Source organism: Molossus molossus, unplaced genomic scaffold (assembly GCF_014108415.1).
Source record: "Molossus molossus isolate mMolMol1 unplaced genomic scaffold, mMolMol1.p scaffold_m16_p_13, whole genome shotgun sequence".
NCBI lineage: Eukaryota > Metazoa > Chordata > Mammalia > Chiroptera > Molossidae > Molossus > Molossus molossus.
The window spans coordinates 9,935,079-9,950,081 of NW_023425348.1; positions in this window are offsets into that span (position 1 = coordinate 9,935,079).

The following is a 15,003-nucleotide window of genomic DNA, read 5'->3' on the forward strand; positions in this document are numbered from 1 at the left end:
ACCTGTCTCTCCAGAGCAGTGCTCAGTCCCTGAGCAGTCAGCGGGCTCAGAAGCAGACCCCTCACCCCTGTCAACCCTCTGGAGGCAACACCAAGAGCCAAGGGGAGAGAGGCAGAGCACATACAAAGCCCATACGAACCACATATATGTGCAAGTATGATTATATGCAGTATAACCGACATATGAAAAGTGCGTGTATCATTAGGGTTTTTACTTGAGCATTTATTATGTGACGGGTAAGCAACATTATCAAGCACATTTTATGAGTGGAGATGTAGGGGTTCAGAGACCCTACGCGGAATGTCCGAGGTCACAGAGCGAGTAGGTAATGGTGAGGAACAGGAACCCAGACAGTGTGTCCACACTGCCTACACCCTAACCCTCGTCACACGCCTGTCAGTGATGTCTGCCGGGCGGGTGGGGCGGGGAGGAAATGGTCAGAGAGGCAAGAGGCCCCACAGAGAACCAGAGTCTGCTCTCTTCTCTGCCCCCAGGCAGAAGCGGGGGTCAGGCCCCTGGGTGGGGAACACACTCTCCCCAGACCCAGTGCCCTCAACCTCCCTGCCCTCTCTGCCCTGCCATCCACTCTCCCAAGGGCAGAGGGGACCCAGCTGGGTCAGACGGAGGGGCCCGGTCTGGCCCCTGCGCCTCCCCAGGACCTGCCGGGCTGCTCCCCACTTCCCTGCTGCTGAGTCTGCACCAGCAGAGCCACCTCGCGAGTGCTGTGCCCGGGAAGGCAGCGGTGGGAGACAGGGAGCCTGGCTCTGACGGGCAGCTGGAGGGAGCGTGGACAGCCGCTGGGGCTGGGTACAGAGGCCGGTGCGCAGGCTGGAACCTGGCCTTTGGGGCTGGACCAGGGCGGCCAGGTGTGAGCCCAGAACCCCAGGCGGACCCTGAGCGCGGTCGGGAGCGCAGGCACGGGTGAGGCCGGAGGGCGTCCTGGCACTGGAGCGACCTGAGAGTCCCGTTCCCAGGAACCAGCGCTGCCCCCCCTGTCACCCCTCTTCACCCCTTTCCTTTTCTGGGGGAACTGAAAACAAAGAAGGGAGGGGACACCGCACCCCGAGCCTCCTGTGGCCTCCGCAGCTGGGACCTGCCCGGACCCTCGCGGGCTCCGGCCAGCACGGTGTGGTGGGAGCCCGCACAGAGCCTCCATTGGCCCCTTGCCACGTACCGCTCTGGGCAGAGCCACTCGCCTCTCTGAGGAGGCTTCTGGAATGGGGATCCCACCCACCTCATCACACACAGAGCGCTGGAGACACCAGTCAACACCCGCACTCCGTCTCCTTACTCCCCCCAGCAGGCGGGCTGGGCCCAAGCAGCAGGTCCTCCCCTTAGGCCTCCTGAGCGGGTGTGGGGCAAGGAGGCCCTGAGGGAACTGGGGGGCTCTGCTGGAACCCGGCAAGGGTGCTGAGATGTGGGCGCCAGGAGCCCCTCACACCCCAGCTGCCCTGGAGTCACCGCCCGAGCCCTGCGGGAGCGGAGCGCGCAGCTAGTGTCCCTGAGGGTTCGCGAAGCCCCGGGTGCGGCCTTCCGGGCACAAGGAGACCGCGGCGAGGGTTGCTGGGGACCTACTGAGAGGTCACTGGGGAACTCTGGGTGTCTGTGGGAGCAGAAGACATGCCTGGACATTCTCAGGGCATTCTGGGGGTGCAGGGGGCACGATACCAACTGGGGCCTCTGGGATCATCAGGAGCTCCTTGTGGCCTCTCACGGGCCCCACTACTGCTGGACAGAGGCTGCTCCTCTCGGGCAAGGAGCGTGGGGGAGGGGAGCCTGCAGCGTGGGGGAGGGGAGCCTGCGGCGTGGGGAAGGGGGAGCGGCCTGCCCTGGGGAGCCCGCAGTGACTGGCCACCCACTGGTGCTCCCCAGGTGTGGGGGCCGCTTCAGGGGACTGTGCAAGGGGAGCATCTCTGCCTGAAGGCCCGGAGCCGGCCTGGTCTCAGTCCTCCCAAAGTCAGGCCCCAGGCCCACGTCCACCCCGGGGTGGGGTGAGGGGACGACCTGGAGCCCGGTGGGCAGGACTGCTGGCCCGGAGGCCCTCTCATGGCTCAGGGAGCAGCCTCGCTGGGGTAGGCAGGGTCCCCGTCACCGGCAGGGAAGGCCCCTCTGCAGTCCGGGAGCCGAGCACAGGGACCTGGGGGGACCACAGCCAAGTGCACGCCCTGCACTTCTGAGCAGAGAACCTTCTTCTTCTCCAGGGTCACAGCTCAGAGAAGGCCCCTCTGCAGTTCTGGAGCCGAGCACAGGGACCTGGGAGGACCTGCAGCCAAGTGCACGCCCCACAGTACTGAGCAGAGAACCTTCTTCTCCTCCAGGGTCACAGCTCAGGGAAGGCCCCTCTGCAGTCCGGGAGCCGAGCACAGGGACCTGGGAGGACCACAGCCAAGTGCACGCCCCGCACTTCTGAGCAGAGAACCTTCTTCTCCTCCAGGGTCACAGCTCAGAGGGAGGCAACGGCAACCCCAGTCCATGCCATCAAGTCCCTGGGGTCCTCCCACCTGGCAGGCCCGGGGCAGGTGCGGGAACACAGAGATCCGAGTAGCAGGGCGCTGACCCATGAAGCCCTGCGGAACCCAGGCAGGCACTGCAGACGCCCACTGACCGGAGGCTGAAGGTCGGGGCCAAGCTCCAGGAAGGGCAGCATCTCTTTCAAGATGGAGCAAGAAGGAAAAAAGGCCTGAACTTGAGAATGTTCAATATCAACTAGCAGGTATGCAAAGCCTACCACCTGCCAGGCGGCTCCACCCAGTTAAGCCCTCATCCCCAGGGGTCCCCAGGCAACATCCTCCTCTGTCATCTCTCCTTCCCCACGTGCCTCTTCTCAGGGAACAGCACCCTCCTCACCAGAACCTGGGGTCACCTGCCCCCCGCCCTCCCCCGCAGGGCACTCAGAGGTCAGCCCCTGGCTGTCTTCCCTGACAGCTCCCTGCTCCGGAGCTGGCTCCTGGGCCGCACCCCACCACGCTGCTGCTGAGACAGCCTTTCTTTGTTTCCTTTATTGAATTTAGGGGGAGAGGAAGGGAGACATAGAAACATCGAAGTGAAAGAATATCGATTGGCTGCCTCCTGCACGCCCCCCACTGGGGATCGGGCCCACAACCTGGGCCTGTGCCCTGACTTGGAATCGAACCAGTGACCTCTTGGTGCAGGGTCGACGCTCAACCACTGAACCACACCGGCTGGGCTGAAATGGTCCTTTTTTTAAAAAATCCTCACTCGAGGATACTTTTTTCCATTTTTATCTTCAGATAGAGTGAGGGAGAAAGAAAGAGAGAGACACATCGACGCTGCCTCCCGCACGACCCCATCCAGGGCCGGGGACTGAACCGCAACCAAGGTACGTGCCCTTAACCAGAATCGAACCCGAGACTCTTTGGTCCTCAGGCCGACGCTCTACACTGAGCCGAACCGGCCAGGGCTGCAGTGGTCTTTCTAACCCTGATTCCAATCACGTAAGCCTGCTCCTGCTTGAAGCCCGTCCTGTCTGCTCAGAACCCACCAAATGGTATCGACGTTCCCCAGAACCACAGGCCCGTCAGTCTTCCGTCATCCCCCCGCCGCCGTCCTCCGGCCTCTGCACGTGATGTCCCGTCTTCCTCCCGTGAGGCCAGCCCACAGCTCGGCGTCCCCAGCACGGGGTACAAAGAAGTGTTGTCTCATCTGAAGGAGCAGCCAGGACCCGGGAAGAAGTAACAAACCCTCTGAGGCCACAGCCTCTTCCCATCGTAACAGGGAAGCAGTCGGGACCTGGAGCCCTTGCCGAGGTCCCAAGGGTGGTGCCATCCTGCACCCTGCGCTCCCTCCAGGAGCCCAGAAGACCCGCACACGGGCAGAGCGGGATGAGAGCCCACGGGAGGTCAGGGACGCCCGGCAGGGGCAGCCGAGACCAGACGTGGCGGAGAATGAGGACAGGAAGGGGGGCTGCGGGTCAGCGCCTCCCAGAAGAGGCCTCAGAAACCGGAGCTTCGGGCAGGAGCACGGGCGGCAGGGAAGAGCGCCCTCTAGGGACCCGGAGCGGAGCTTCGGGCAGGAGCACGGGCGGCAGGGAAGAGCGCCCTCTAGGGACCCGGAGCAGAGCTTCGGGCAGGAGCACGGGCGGCAGGGAAGAGCGCCCTCTAGGGACCCGGAGCGGAGCTTCGGGCAGGAGCACGGGCGGCAGGGAAGAGCGCCCTCTAGGGACCCGGAGCAGAGCTTCGGGCAGGAGCACGGGCGGCAGGGAAGAGCGCCCTCTAGGGACCCGGAGCGGAGCTTCGGGCAGGAGCACGGGCGGCAGGAAGAGCCCCTCTAGGGACCGGGAGCTTCGGGCCGGAGCACGGGCCGGCAGGGAAGAGCGCCCTCTAGGGACCGGGAGCTTCGGGCAGGAACACGGGCCGGCAGGGAAGAGCGCCCTCTAGGGACCCGGAGCTTCGGGCAGGAGCACGGGCGGCAGGGAAGAGCGCCCTCTAGGGACCCGGAGCTTCGGGCAGGAGCACGGGCGGCAGGGAAGAGCCCCTCTAGGGACCGGGAGCTTCGGGCAGGAGCACGGGCGGCAGGGAAGAGCCCCGTCTAGGGACCGGGAGCTTCGGGCAGGAGCACGGGCGGCAGGGAAGAGCCCCGTCTAGGGACCCGGAGCGGAGCTTCGGGCAGGAGCACGGGCGGCAGGGAAGAGCGCCCTCTAGGGATCCGGACCTTCGGGCAGGAGCACGGGCGGCAGGGAAGAGCGCCCTCTAGGGACCCGGAGCTTCGGGCAGGAGCACGGGCGGCAGGGAAGAGCGCCCTCTAGGGATCCGGACCTTCGGGCAGGAGCACGGGCGGCAGGGAAGAGCGCCCTCTAGGGACCGGGAGCTTCGGGCAGGAGCACGGGCGGCAGGGAAGAGCCCCGTCTAGGGACCGGGAGCTTCGGGCAGGAGCACGGGCGGCAGGGAAGAGCGCCCTCTAGGGATCCGGAGCTTCGGGCAGGAGCACGGGCGGCAGGGAAGAGCCCCGTCTAGGGACCGGGAGCTTCGGGCAGGAGCACGGGCGGCAGGGAAGAGCGCCCTCTAGGGATCCGGAGCTTCGGGCAGGAGCACGGGCGGCAGGGAAGAGCCCCTCTAGGGACCGGGAGCTTCGGGCAGGAGCGCGGGCGGCAGGGAAGAGCGCCCCCTAGGGACCGGGAGCTTCGGGCAGGAGCACGGGGCGGCAGGGAAGAGCCCCTCTAGGGACCGGGAGCTTCGGGCAGGAGCACGGGCGGCAGGGAAGAGCGCCCCCTAGGGACCGGGAGCTTCGGGCAGGAGCACGGGGCGGCAGGGAAGAGCCCCTCTAGGGACCGGGAGCTTCGGGCAGGAGCACGGGCGGCAGGGAAGAGCCCCTCTAGGGATCAGAAGGGGACTAGAGAAAACCCTGGGCTGGACACCGCACCAGGCGGAGACAGGGGCCCTGCTGGGTGTGACCGCCAGGCCCTGTGCGGGTGACCCTGCCTGGACTGACGGGGCGAGTCCGGAAAGAGGACTCAGTCCTCCTTCGCCCAGGCCCCAGCAGGGGGAAGCGAAATCGGGGACTCACAGGCCGGACTTTTGGCTTCTGAAAATCTCAGCTCTTAGCCCGTGGTGGTGACGCTGTTAGGAAATCTGGGGTCCTTGGGGAAAAGACAAAGGCCTGGATCACCCTTGTCCCTGTTCCCCACTCCCACCGCCCCTGTTCTGAGTCTCCCCACCAGCCCCCCCCGGAGCCTTCCTCGTTGCTGGCACCGCGGCTTCTTCTGATGGCAGGAGCCCCTCGCAGGCCCCGGGCTCCGGCTTCTCCCGCGGCTTCTCTAGCTGTGAGGGACACCTCCCCAAGACCCGAGGACTGGGGAGAGCAGGGAGACGCCCCGGCCACCTCCCCTGGGCCCGGCCCAGCCCCACTGCCCGGCTCAGCTCCCGGGGCCAGGGGCAGGCAGCTGTGCCCTAGCTAGGGGTAGGTTTGCTGAAGGACCTTCCTTAGCGGCTGCCCTGCTGCAGCAGCCGGGACCCAGGATGGCCGCATGCCCTGGGACGCACCAACCGAGCTGCTGGGCCGGAGAAGCTGGCCACCTCTGCCCAGCCTGGAGCAGCCTGTCAGCTGAAGCCAAAGCAGCCCGTGCATGCCCCTGGGGGGGGCGGAGGGGGGCTGTACTCAGGCTGGACACGGAGCAGGCAAGTCACTGGGCTCAGGACCCTCACCTGGTTCTCTGCACCCCACCACACCCCCGGCCTCGGGAACTTGGACCCAGGGTGACCAGGAGGCCAACATGTGTGCACCCTCACTGAGCTCCCAGCAATGCAGTCCGCTCTGTGTGCCCTTCACTAGACCTGAGGACTGTGGCTGAACCAGGATATGCCCTTCGGTGCCCGACCCAGAGACCTGAGCACCACCCCTGCCCGAGCTGAGGCAGCGCAGAGTTCGCACCCCTGTCCCTCCGTGGGCCCCCCAGCCCCTCCTGCTCAGCCTGGCCACCGCGCCTCCACCCGGCGCCCGAGCCCATCATCAGGTGCTAATTAAACCCCCTAATGAGGAAATGAGGTGCAGGAGCGGCTCCATCGCCTCCCCAGCCCACCGCCCCCATCTCTCCATTGGACTTATCGCTCGTCACAGGATGTTTACAATAATTTTTAATTTGTGCAATTATTAATCACTTTTCTATCTGCCTCATTTGCATAATAATTAGTCATCTCACTGTTTGGCATGCCTGTGAATGACAGTGTTTTAAATTGAATTAAGATTTTAATATTCTATTTTCCTGCTTTCTTCCCCTCCACGCACTCATCAAAGTCAGGTTTGGCAGCCAGAGGGAGGAGGTTGGCAGGCACGGACTTGGCCTGCTCTGTGCCCTGGGAGCGGAGCCAGGAACAGGCCTGTCCGGAGGAAACACTGACCACCACCATCCCAGACCTGGCGTTGGAGGGGCTGGCCCAGCCTTGCACAATGAGTGGAGGTGGGGGGGGGGGGGCCAAGGCCCGGGGAGCGAAGGACCACACAGTGGCCAGAGATGGAGAAGGGCACGTGGTTCTCTCCACACAGGCTGCTTCTGCGAGAGGAGAGCACACACAGGCCGCACCGGGCCTGGGCACCAGCGGGGCGGACTTGCTGGCTCGGTGCGCGGTGGAGAAGCAGCTGGCCTGGCCGTCTAAGGCACCACCTCTCCACTCGCGGGCTGGGCTCCTCGCAGGCCCTGCAGAAGGGCCGGGTCCCCCTCCACTCCCCCCCTCCCCAGGCCCTCTGGCCAGTGCAGGAACCCCTCTGGCCTAGAAGAGGGGCAGCTCCAACACGCCTTCCCGCCACCATTGCTTGCCTCTGTGTTGCCATAGCAATGCCAGTGGCTGCCCGGGATACCCACTGCTGCTCCCGAATTCTCTGCTTAGGCAGCTGCTGCCTGCTTAGAACCCCGCCCCTCTCCCCATCACCGCGGACAAAGGGACGATCACCAACACGTGCTCTGCAAGTCAGATGCTGGCCTCTGAGGAGGGAGAGAGGGGTGGGGGGAGACCGGGCGAGCGGCAGCCGGGGCCAGGCCATCACAGCTGGGGGCAGGGGACCAAAGTCCATTCTGAGCCCCCCCCCGGGTCTCCCCAGGGAAGGACCCCACCCTACCACAGAAATCCCTTCCTCCCGCAGAGGGTAGGTTTCCCACCGTGCACTTGAGGGTCAAGGGGTCTCCTAGCGGGGAGAAGGAGCCGGGCCAGAGGCTGGGTGCTCCGAGGGGAGCCTCCTCCACGGGCTCCGTAGCACTCTGCACTCCGCCACCAGGCAGTTCGCAAGGTCAGGCCCAGAAGGCTCGGGCACTCCTGGGGTCCACACTGGCCGAAGGGTGTCCCTGGGCTGACCCACACGCTTCCAGCAAGTGCTAACCCAGCTAGGAAGGTCCAGCCTCGGGAGCTGGGAGGACCTGGGGGCAGGACCACACGGCAGGACTCAGGACGGGCAGTGCCACCCCGGAACACAGGAGCACTGGAGGCCTGGTCGCCGGACTGCGTCCCCAGCCCAACTACAGGGAGCGCACAGCCTCCTTCTCATTGTAAACCAGGTCCAGGGGAGCCCCGGCTTCAGGGTCTCCTACCTCCTCACTGGGGACCCCAGCCCTTACCACACCCAGCTTCACCCACCACAACCAGCTCCCTGCCCCGGGCTCTGAATGGCAAAGGGAGCCCGCAGGCAGGGGACCTGCACACAGCTGGGTCACAGCAGCCTGCTGGCCACCAGCACCTTCCACACCTCTCCTCCGGCCGGCCTCGGACCATGGCCCCGGGAGGCCCGCAGCTGAGCTGGGACAGCCCGGCCTACACCTGCTGACTCAGGGGCGCCCACACACACTGGTTCTCGCAAGGAGCCTGTTTGGGGCAACAGGTTAAATGGTCTCTTCGGGGCCCCAGAGACAAGAGAGAAGGTGGGGAAACTCCAAGCATGGAGACAGTGACCTTCGCTGACCCCAGCCATTAGTGACATTCCCTTCGGTCAGCACCCGAGGGAAGGCAGAGCCCGCCCTGGGCCACACCGAGGCCTCCTTCCAGGCCTGCGGGGCAGGTCCTCCCCGAGGGGGGAAACACAACTGAAGGAACTGAAAGGTCAGAAGAGCCCGCCAGCAAAGGGGTGGGAAGCCTGGAGGCAGTGAAGTGCTGTGTCACAGATGCCCAGCAGATGGCAGCGCAGAGCACCTCTCAGGCCCCTGCCCCAGGCAGCTGGGCAGCCCACCGGCAAAGGGGTGGGAAGCCTGGAGGCAGTGAAGTGCCGTCTCACAGATGCCCAGCAGATGGCAGCGCAGAGCACCTCTCAGGGCCCCTGCCCCAGGCAGCTGGGCAGCCCACCAGCAAAGGGGTGGAAGCCTGGAGGCAGTGAAGTGCCGTCTCACAGATGCCCAGCAGATGGCAGCGCCGAGCACCTCTCAGGGCCCTGCCCCAGGCAGCTGGGCAGCCCACCAGCAAAGGGGTGGAAGCCTGGAGGCAGTGAAGTGCCGTCTCACAGATGCCCAGCAGATGGCAGCGCCGAGCACCTCTCAGGGCCCTGCCCCAGGCAGCTGGGCAGCCCCGCCGGCTGCTGCCCTGCGAGGCCCTGGGCGTGGGGGGCCCTTCTACCAGGCTCACCTAGGCTCCGAGCTTCTCTCTCCCCTTTACTACCCATCACCCACCTTTCCCAGCTGGCTTTCTAGCCCAAATCACAAAATCAATAAATTAAGACTTTCCAAGAGCTCCCCGCCCCCATCTCCTGCGCCATCTCAAGGGGGGAAGGGTGACAGCAATGAGACAGACCCAGGGCCGCCCAGCAGGGCTCCTGTACCCCTTCCTCTCACGCTGCTGCCCGGCGGGTGCGGGGCTCTGAGGGAACCCCTCTCCACCCATCTGGGCTGGGATCCCGCGTATAAAGGGATCACTGTCTCCTTGTGCGGTGGGGACGGAGTCATGGAACTCAGGAAACACCTACAGTCTGCCCTTCAGACAGGTTCGTGCGAATTAGCACTGCAGGTGCATCGGACGGCTGTGGAGTCTGGGGACCCTTGTCAGGCGAGTGGGGAGGACACGGAGCGGCCACAGGTTTTCCTGCAGGGCCTCCCCACTCCGAGGGCCCCCAGGGGGTGGCCAGGCCCTGCTGGAGGCCGAGGAGGTCGCGGCTGGTTGGCCCTGGGCCTCAGTCCCTGCGACACCACCGCTTTTCCTCCAGCCTCATGCCCAGACCGCCTAGGCCCGAAGCTGGGCCCAGTGGGATTGTATGCCCCTTCCTGCCCATGCAGGAGAGGTTCTTGTGAAACGGGAAAAGGATCCCAGACGCTTAGAGAAGGCCCAGAGATGCCCTGCCGCCCTTGCCCACCACTTCTGAGTCCTGGAAGGTCATGCTTGCCCAGCCCTCGCCCGCCCTGGCATTTAGGTGAATTCAGCACATGCTTTCTGAGTGTCTCCTATAGCCCAGGCTTCGTTAGATGCCGGAGACGGTGGTCCCCGCCTTTATTAAACTCAAAGTTGACGCCCTGGCCAGTTTGGCTCAGCAGTTAGAGCATCGGCCCGTGGTCCAGAGATTCCGGGGTTCGGTTCCCGCTAAGGGCACGTACCTCGGTTGCAGTTTGTCCCCGGCCCTGGTTGGGTCGTGCGGGAGGCGGCCACTCGATGTGTCCCTTTCACGTCGATGTTTCTCTCTCTCCGTCCCTCCCTCCCACTCTATCTGAACAAAAATGGAAAAATGTCCTCGGGTGAGGATAAAAAAATAAACAAACTCAAGTGGGGCAGGGGAGCGCACGTCCCGCGATGGGCTGTGATGTACGGTCGGCTCCCAGTTCCACAGGAGCCAGCTTCAAGAGAAGCTCTTGGTCCCGCCACTCCGCCAGGGGCCAGGGGCCAGGGGCCAGGGAAGACGCCACCAAGGCACCATTTGAGCCGGGCCTGAGGATGAGCGAGGCTGTGCAGGAGGGAAGGACAGGCAGCAGCTTGGGAAAGCACAGAGGCCTGCACCGGTGGCATCTGCCCAGGGGCAGTGAGAAGTCCTGAGAGTGGGGGAGGGGCAGCCTGGCCAGGTGGAAAGGGCCGGCAGACACCTGACACGCCCTGCAGACAGGTGTCTGGACGGAGGGGCAGCAGCCCCACTGCACTCTGACCTGCGCCCCAACTGTCAGGCCCAGCCAGCTGCCACACTTTTTTTCCTTTATTGATATTAGTAGAGAGGGAGAGGGCAAGAGAGAGACAGAAACATCGATGAGAGAACATCGACTGGCTGCCTCCCGCATGCCCCCCGCTGGGGATCGGGCCCACAACCTGGGCCTGGGCCCTGCCCGGGAATCGAACCAGCGATCTCTTGGTGCAGGGTCACGCTCAGCCACTGACCACACCAGCTGGGCCCAGCTGCTGGTTTAAAATGGGCAGCAGCTGCCTGGAGTCAGTTCAGAGAAGACTGTGCATTAAGGTGGTTGAAGGAGGGCAAAGGTGTCAGAGGGGCCCGACGGCTTTCTTCTGATGTCAGCATACCTGTGACACTACTTCCTGATCATAAAGAGGTGCCATGTTAAGGGGGCACATGTTTTAGCGTCAGCGCTCAGCACAGGGAGTCCCAGAGATTCCCGCGGTCCCTGCTTCAGGTTCTCGGCTACGGCAGACCCACACGGCGCCTTCAGGGAGGGAGCGCTCAGGACTAGTTCTGTGGCCTATTCACTGTCCCTGAGCGACCACCCCTGAGACCACCCTCCCAGGTTCCCTACGAGCCTGCCTCCTGCCCTCCCCGCTGACCGCCTCGGCCCTCTCCTGGGGGTCATCCTTCTCCCCTCGTCCTCTCCGTGGGCCTCCAGCCGGGCATGCTCACTGGCCCCATGTGGATTGTCTATGAACACAACCGAACATTCTGTCTGAAACTTTACTTCCTGTACCTTGTTACGCAAACGCTGTCTACTTCTTTTCCAGTATAAGTTCCAGTACAGAACCCTCCTCCCCTGACCTAACCCTGTGGCTCTAGGAAGGGAAGCAAGGAGGATGTGGGGGAAAATCTATCCCAACACTTCCAAATGTCTCAAGTAGCAGAGGGGTACTAGTCTGTTTTCGTAAGCTCCAAGACGGATCGATCAGACAAATGGTAGCACAGGACACCACCACCGCAAATAGCTCCAGTTGCCCAAGAATGGAATGCGTGTGTCCCAGGAGGTGGTGACAGGTGGAAAGTGCTCGAGTGTGGGAGTCACGCTTCCCGGAAACGTGATGTGCCAGGGATCCCAGTCCTGGTGTGGGACGAGGCTGGATCCCCGCTCTTGCTCTGGGGTTAACAACGTCAGCGTCGCAGCTGCAGGGAGCCGGAGGCCAGGACAGCGACTGTGCTAGGCAACTGGTGGGGACACTTTTGAATTGACTGTGTGGGGGGAGTGGAGTGAACTGAAGTCCGTCACGGTATCTTCCAACTCTTAGGTTCCTGTTTTGTGATCCCAGGTTCTGCAAGTGTCAGCTGTGTGTGTGTGTGTGTGTGTGTGTGTGTGTGTGGAGATGAGGGCAGGAAAAGATGATATCTGAAGGGCCAGCGCGAGGGCACACACATGCACACACACTGCTCACAATCACAGTGCAGGCCTGGGCCGTGCCTCAGTCACCGGCCCTGAGCGGCTGGTCCCAGGAGCCCGCCACTAGGAACATGACGACCTCACCTCCTCTCCACAGTCCTATTCCAAAGTGGTACATTGCAAATAACCTTTAGCCTAAATGACAGCCCAGGGACAAGAACAGCTGTTCCCCTCCCAGCACACCCCGCTCCTGCCTGCCAGGGCCACACACCTCAGGCCGGGCTCCAGGGGCCCCCGGGGCCTCAGTACTGCTCGCTGGCGCCCTGGCCTCCGGTGCAGAGCCCTCTGCTGGGTCCTCGCCTGATGGCTGGCGAGTGTGAAAAGAAACAGAGATAAAATCAATTGAAATTTCATTTTCAGGGGAAGGATACAAACGTTTTCCTTTGGAATCACCTGAAACACCGGGTCCGGTCTCGGCAGATACACCACGAAAGGCAGGCAGGCCGGCAGCGGGCACAGCCCCTCCTCCTTGGCAGGCCTGCGTGGGCTCAGGGCACAGATCACGATCTGCAGAGGTGCCTGTGCCTCGTGCAGCAGCGGGGTCCACACTGCGGGGTCCGCACTGCAGGGCCCTGCCGCGGGCTGCAGCCCAGCCGAGCTGGCCACCGGCGGGGGAGGAGCTTCGCCAACTTGGATGGAGACACAGTGACAGGGTCAAGTGCCCAGCCCTCTGCCAACAGGCGATCGGTACAGGGTCCTGATGACTCCTCCACCCAAGGGGTAGAAGCAGGGAATGAGTTTACCCTGCCAAGACACCCCCACCCCACTTCTCTTAGGAAACCCAGAAATTCGGCTTTCCCGAATCCACAGCCACTTACAGACCGATATCCCCCTGACCAGAGGGGGGCGCCCTAGCACCTAAGGCATGTTTGGCACATGGTAAGTACGTAACAAAAAGTAGCAATTAAAAATCATCGTTATTCTTTCCCCAGACATACATTCCTCTCTCCTCAGGTGGATTATCTACCTCCTCCCAATCCCTGGTAAAAGGGCCCAAGGTAGATGCCCCTCCAGCACACTCGGCCGGGAAAGCCAAGTTCCGAACGGAAGTCCCAGCATGCAGCTCGTCCAGGACTGCAGAACTCGGTCCACATGCCCTGTGGGAACCCTCGTTACAAGGGCTGCGCGAAGCCGGGTCAGAACTGCTGTGGGCGGGACGGTCTCCCGGTTCTCCCTGCTACCTGGAGGGGGGGGGGGGAGGGTCTGATGTGTAAGTCCTGCCTGTTTCCAGCTCAGAGATTCTGAGGGAATGGACCTCTGCACAGATGGGTTCTCTCTTGCCAGAAGAAAAAGGCGAGACAGGAAACAGGCCCTGCTTACTAAGCTCGATTTACCGGGGACTCCTTGGAGTCCTTAGCTGACAGAGGGTCTGAAGGCAATGTTGCAGCTGACGGCTCTGTCCCCTCCCGGGGTGTGGGCTACAGGCCCCAGCTGAGGGTCCACCGCCAGCACCTCCCACGTGCCCCTGTGCGAGCCCAGCATGGAGGCGAGGCCCCCGGTTCCTCTGCCGAGCAAAGGCCCACGCTCGGCCTTGAAGGAGGGACCGGTCATTCCCAGGTACGGCCACGCAGATGGCGGTTCCAGCCCGTGGCGCGGAGACGCAGCCCCGGCCTGGCCCCGAATGGCTCTGCCCGCTTTCACCGGCCAGGCCAGCGGCCTGAAAGCCCCCCCCCCAAAGTACTGTGCCGACAACAGGACTCAAAACTCAGTAAGTAAATAAGTCAGGAGAAAGAAACGGCTCCAGCAATCGATGCAAGAACGTCCAGTTCCAGGCACACACGGCCTGACCACTCAACCTCCACCCGCTCGAGGCGGCTGCCTCGCAGCCTGGGCCGCGTTCCCTCTGGGGCTCCCTCTGGGGCTCCCCAGCCGCGCCACCCGCACCGGGCGGTGGCGCCACCCGCCAGGGTGAGGGGCCTCTTCAGGAAGGCGTGATGCCTGTGTCCAGCAGACCCGAAGCCAGAAGAGGTCGGAGCATCCCGCTCTGACCACCGGACCGAGGCTGGGGCGTCCAGCCTTCTGCAGCCAGATCCACTCACTGTGCTCTGAGATCTGACGTCTGAGGCACATCACAGACTCACTCTTTCAGTGGACAGTTCCGTCGCTTGCGGTGCCGTCCCCTGCTCTGTACGTCTAAACTTCAGAGTGGAGAAGGCAGAGGAAAGGAGGGAGAGCAACAGCGTCTGGATCTGATTAAAAGGGGGGGGGAAAGGCTTCCATGTAGACTGGGGTTTCCAAAGCCCGAGGAAGGGATTGTGATCACAATCTAAATACCAGGTCCTTTTAGAAATCTTGACCATGTTGAAGACAGAGTTATGTTTCTGGATGTCAGGGAGGGATAAGAAATGGAGGAATATGCAACTGAATTAAGTCTTATTTTGAAAACTGTGCACAGCCCCAGGCCCTGCTTTGCCCAGGCCAGAAAAGGCGTGTCACACTGCCCTCTAGCGGCCAGCCTAGGGAATAACACCTGCCAGCCGAGCAGGCTCGGAGGTGTCCGCCCTACAGGCAGGCTGTGCTCACGCACTGAAGGCCCAGAGATCAGAGGGAGGAATTCACAGGTTTTCTTTTTTATCCTCATTTGAGGACATTTTTGCATTTATCTTCTGATAGAGAGGGAGGAAGAGAGAGAGAGAAACATCGATGTGAGAGAGACACATCAACTGGTCGCCTCCCACACGACCCCAACCGGGCTGGGGACAAACTGCAACCGAGGTGCGTGCCCTCAGCGGAAACCGAACCCGAGACTCCCTGGTCTGCGGGCCGATGCTCTAACTGCTGAGCATCCGGCCAGGGTGGAATTCACAGAGTCCTACCAATGACTACTACACACAGCGCTCACTTGGAATAGAGCGTTTTCCCTCCACGGCAACTCTGCTTGTAAACAGATAATGAATTCCTTTTCTAAGGGAAACAATCCTGGCTTATAAGTTCTGAACCCTCTGGGCCTCTGTCTTCGTCCACGCGGGCGGGGTGGCTCTTTGTCCCAATTCTGGAGGCTGGAGCCA